The sequence below is a fragment of the Bactrocera oleae genome, chromosome 3, assembly GCF_042242935.1.
Source record: "Bactrocera oleae isolate idBacOlea1 chromosome 3, idBacOlea1, whole genome shotgun sequence".
NCBI lineage: Eukaryota > Metazoa > Arthropoda > Insecta > Diptera > Tephritidae > Bactrocera > Bactrocera oleae.
Window position 1 is genome coordinate 38,565,545 of NC_091537.1, and position 5,681 is coordinate 38,571,225.

The following is a 5,681-nucleotide window of genomic DNA, read 5'->3' on the forward strand; positions in this document are numbered from 1 at the left end:
TTGCTTTGAGAGCTTCCTAAGCCAAATTGAAAATATCGTCATTAAGTGCGAACTGTTTTACTATTGCGCCTGCTTAATTTTTTATTTTGTATCGGAGGTGATGCAATTTTTGCGCTTTTGATAAATTGGGATGGTTGATGTAAACAGCTGTAAACATGTCCCGGAAGGACGGCCATTCTTCATAACCTCCATTGAATATTTCTGTGTCACATGCGGACACCTCGAGATGGTGGCTTGAACGTGCCTCTTGATTTTGAATATGTGGCAGCTCTACTTTCGCATGTGGTGTAGGTGCAGTAGCTTTTATTAGCTTTAACTGATCGGGGATCATAGCTTTTGTAGATCCGTACTGGTCTAAGCAGTTTTCATACTAGACGAAAGCCGAGGTTTTAAAATTTTGTGGTAGATCTGCTGATTCAGTTTCTACTATGACGTCATGAGCCGCTTGGCAAAATATGTCTTCTGATAATATCGATTTAACTAGAGCAGGCATCGATTATAATGAGTGGAATGTAAGTTTTCAAGGGGTTTTCAGCGAAAACTGTGTTTTCGTTTGCAGATTTTGTATGGATGAAAATAAAAGTTTTCGCGTGAAAACCTGTTTTGTCTATGAAAACACGAATTTTGTGTCGGTGCGAACATAGTATAAGCCAAGACCACCTATAAAATATAAACAATAAAACCAATTACTCAATAAGTGAATATTGCGAACATAGTAAAAGTTAAGACCACCCATAATATATAAACAATAAAACCAATTACTCAATAAGTGAATATTGTAACTGACACTTATTGTAAGAATTAAGCAAATAAAGAAATTGTATAAATAAAAGTAAATTGAAATAAAGGGATAAGTTATCCATCAGGATCACTCAAACTATCATATTTGATTTCTTCCGCGCGCTTGCGAACAACTATATTTTTTTAACACGTCTTAAACGAAGGAAGTTAACGTGGGGCATGTGTTACATTTGTTAAGTGATATCATAGGCAAAAAATGAGGGAGAAAATAACAAGTAGCCCTAGCCGAAAAGACAATCACAGTGACATGTTTCGGAACCGCAAATTTAACAATCAAGTATCCTCTCGGGAGGAGAAAAGTAAGAAATAAAAAAAACAAGGACGAATTCTCCAACAACACTAAAGTTCCTAAATTCCCCAAGTGAAAAATTTGTTTACAACAACACTAAAATTATTAAATTCCACAAGTGAATAAATTTTTTACAACAACACTAAAATTACAAACTTTCACAAGTGAATGAACGGTTTACAAAACTTTAAATTTACTAAATTTGACAAGTGAACAAATGCTTTATAAAACTTTAAAATTACTAAATTCCACAAGTGAATAAATATTTTTTAACAACATTAAAATTACTAAATTCCACCAGCGAATAAATGATTTACAATAACAAAAAAACTAGAACAAACAGAATAACACAAAAAAGAAGAATTAACTCTAAGCCGAAGCGTTGCCAACGAGGGACACAATTAATTAACAAAACGTCCAGGGAAGCTAAACAGCAATCAACACTGAAAGGAATTAAAACAGCAATCAACAAACCCCTTTAGAAAAGGACGAAAAGTAGTAAGTTAATACTTTAATATATTTATGGTATATTTAATTTATAACAATAAAATTGTATAAAAATTGACAAAACTGAAACTTACAATTACTCAAATTTATAAAAAACATGTTATAAATGAAGGTTCGACCAGCTACATAACAAATATTTTGAAACCGCGATTCACCACCGCAAGGGAGACCCTCCGGTTTATAACATAAACTCAATTCTGCGATTTTGAACTCCAGACCCTCCAGAATAAAAGAGTTTCCTTTCCTAGAAAGGATCAAAACATTATTATAAAAAAAACTAAAATAATAAAAAATGGCTCTTAATAGCGAGAACGAGGATCTTGTTGCTAGACTAATAACTGCAACAAATACTTCTCTTAGATTGGAGGTAGAGGAGTTGCGAATGCAACTACAGGATTTAACACAGTCAACTACAGTCGTTGATTATAAAATGGAAGTGATCGATCTACATATCAATTGTGATAAGTCACTTATGGTGGTCAAGTCACTACCAGAATTTAATGGAAAACAAACTAAATACGTTAGCTGGAGGGAATCAGCCAACAACGCAATGAGCTTATATATATGGGGTAGCCGTAGATATTTTGCTGCATTAACTATACCAAGAAATAAAATTACAAACGACATTTTATCCAATCACAGAACGGTTCTTAGTTTCGATGCCATTTTGGCACGACTCGATTTTGCTTACGCGGACAAGCGACCAGCTCATATTATCAAACAGGAGATGAGCATTTTGCGACAGGGCACTTATTCAATTATTGAATACTATAATAAGGTAATTGAAAAATTAACTTTACTTATTAGTAAAACGATATTGAGTTACGGATCGGATGGTGCCGTAACTAAAGAATTAAACGCAAAAAATAGGCGGGATGCGTTGCGTATATTTATAACAGGTCTGAATGTAAATTTAGCCAATATATTATTTTCACTATCACCAAGTGATTTGCCAAATGCGTTGGCAATGGCACAAGAATTAGAATAAAAAAATATGCGAGCAATTTTCGCATCACAATTCGGGAAAAATCCGAATTATTACAGACAACGTACTAACATCAATAACGGAAATTTCAATAATAATTTACGGTTTCCACAAATCCAATTTCAAAGAGGCTGCAACCAAAGCCCCATACAACAAAATATTTAGGCAAGACTTATCCCAATGGATGGAAGAATAAATACTACAGATAAACGACCATATGCCAGCGCACAACTAAGTAATCAACCACCAAATAAAACACAAAGGATAAATAATATTAAAGAGTATAATTTTTTAGATCAAAACTAACTCTGCGGTATATTTTCTTACATGACAGGGCTAATGGCCACAACTTTAAAATACTAGTAGATACGGGAGCAACAAGTTGCTATATAAAATAAGGAATTTATGAGAATAAAAACGAATTAAATATATATAAAAGAGCAATTAATTAATTGTTTAATGGATTTTCGATAATACGTTATTATCATTTTATTACTTTATTTGGTAAAAGACAAATTTTTTACGAAATCGAAAATTTAGAAGCAGACTTTTTAATTGGATACAATTTTCTGAAAGAAATTAATGCAGTGATCAACTTGAAAGGAAAAAAGTTGATAATAAATAATGAAAAGGAAGAAGACATATTTAGCTTAGGAGATGAATCTGAGCAACATGAGAGTAACGGAAATTTAAGAGATGAAAACATTAAAGGAAATATAATTACTTTGGAAGCAGACACTCCTAAATCGCCAGCTGAAGATTTATACCAGCACAATGAATATTTTACAAATAAACAAATATAATGTGGAACAAGAAAGTTCTACAACACCAGCCGATGGTAATACCGGCAACAAAAATAAAAAAATATATTGTGGAACAAGAAAGTTCTACAACGCCAGCCGATGGTAATACCGGCAACAAAAATAAAAAATTCAAAATATTATGTGGAACAAAAAAGTTCTACAACGCTAGCCGATGGTAATACCGGCAACATAAGAATAAAATTTATTGTGGAACAAAAAAGTTCTACAACGCCAGTCGATGTACTTACCGACAATAAAGAAAATTATCTATTGTAAACAAAATTACTTTGGAGTAAGAATTCTCTGAAGTATCAGCCGAAGAAAATACCGGTATAAGTAAAGAAAAAAATAAATATTTGAGGATAAAAATAAGAAATAAAATAAATGAAATACATTCTTCAATAAACGTGAATTTACCGTTTCGAACGGTTATAAAGACAGAAATCACGGCAATAATTGAAAATAACAATAAACAAGTAAGGAAGGGCTAAGTTCGGATGTAACGGCCTTTTTATACTCTGGCAAAGTCAAATGGTATACCCGTTTGAGATTTCTTTGTGGATTGACTGATATTTTCGGTAGAAGATCAACTATAGGCACTGGGGTCCACACATTTAGTACTTAGGGGCTTGAGCAGTTTTGGTTCGATTTAGACAATTTTTGGCCATTCACATTGGCACACTTTAAACGTATTATTCACGCAAAGTTTTACCCCGATATAATCATTGTTGCTTGATATGCATAGTGGAAAGTGAAAGAATCAGATGGAATTGAAAATGGTGTTATATGGGAAATAGGCGTGGTTGTAGTCCAATTTCGCCCATTTTCGCACCATAAAATAGAAATATGAAAAGAACGTTATGCGCCGAATTTGGTTGAAATCGGTTAAGCAGATCCCAAGATATGAGTTTTCACCTAAAAGTGGGTGGTGCCACGCCCACTGACTAATTTTGAACGCGGTTCCTATAAAGTCATCTCATAACATCCCAGAGATAAAATTTAATGTCTCTGGCGTGTTTAGTGCTTGGTTTATCGCGCTTTTAGTATTTTTTAACAGTACCGTTATATGGGGAGTGGGCGGGCTTGTCACCCGATTTCACCCATTTTCATACCGTCAATAGAGGTGCTAAAAACATTTGCTTCTAGTGAATTTTGTTATTATAGCAGTAGCGGTTTAAGAGATATGCACATTAAACCTATTAGGGGCGGGACCACGCCCACTTAAAAAAAAATGTTAACTGCAGATGTTCTGCCAAATGTGATCCTGTGTACCAAATAAAGCCTAGATACAAGAAACAAGTAATAAAAGAAGATTTAGGGAATAGGGTTACAATTAACTACAGAAGTAGAATAGTACATAAAGATAATATAATATTATATTAAACCTATATATTTTCAAAAAATTATACCCTTAATATTTCTAATATTAATTGTTCAATGACGGACATGGTGGACTATACAAGAGAGGATTATGTCTTATTAGAGGACGGAGACGTAGGTTTATATCTGAATTTTACATTTAGATAAAAAATATAATACAAAATGAACACGGACGATTGATTATAACTGATATAATGGACATTTCTAACTTTAAGATATTACAAAATAAAGATGTAATTGTTATATATATTAAGTATCCAAAAATTATAAATGATTGAAAATACTATTAAGTTAGTGCAATCACACAAGAAGACGGTAAATTAGTAATTGGCAACGAAATTGCAAAATGCAAAAAAAAATATATTAATATAAAAAATTGTAAAAAAGAAATGATAAACACCTATTGTAAAATTAATAATACAATACAGATACTTGCCTATCAGATCTTTTGTTCAGAAAAAAAGGTAAATGTAAAAAAATCAAAGACAAAAATAAAGAAATGAAACTTGAAAACGTAAATATTTTAGCTGAACGAATGAAAGTTTTTAAAAATCATTCATTTTTATAGTACATATACTTGTAATAATGTACATAATTTATAAGATTGTAAAATTTAAAAAAATCTTATAAAACTTCTAAAATAAATAGAAATTTAGAATATCAAAAAATATCATATAACGCTATTTTGGAATAAATAAATAACCTATCGAAAATTGATATTGAATCGTCCCCGATTCATCTTAGAGAGGGGGGAATTAACGGCAGCCTCCACACAGTAGCTTTACGCTAATTATAAACAAAACTGTATCTTTGCACTTAGCAATAATACAGCTTCTTAATAAGCATCTTTGCTTATTTAAGTAATCAATATTATTTTTCATTAAGCTAAGACCACAGCTTCTTAATAAGCATCTTT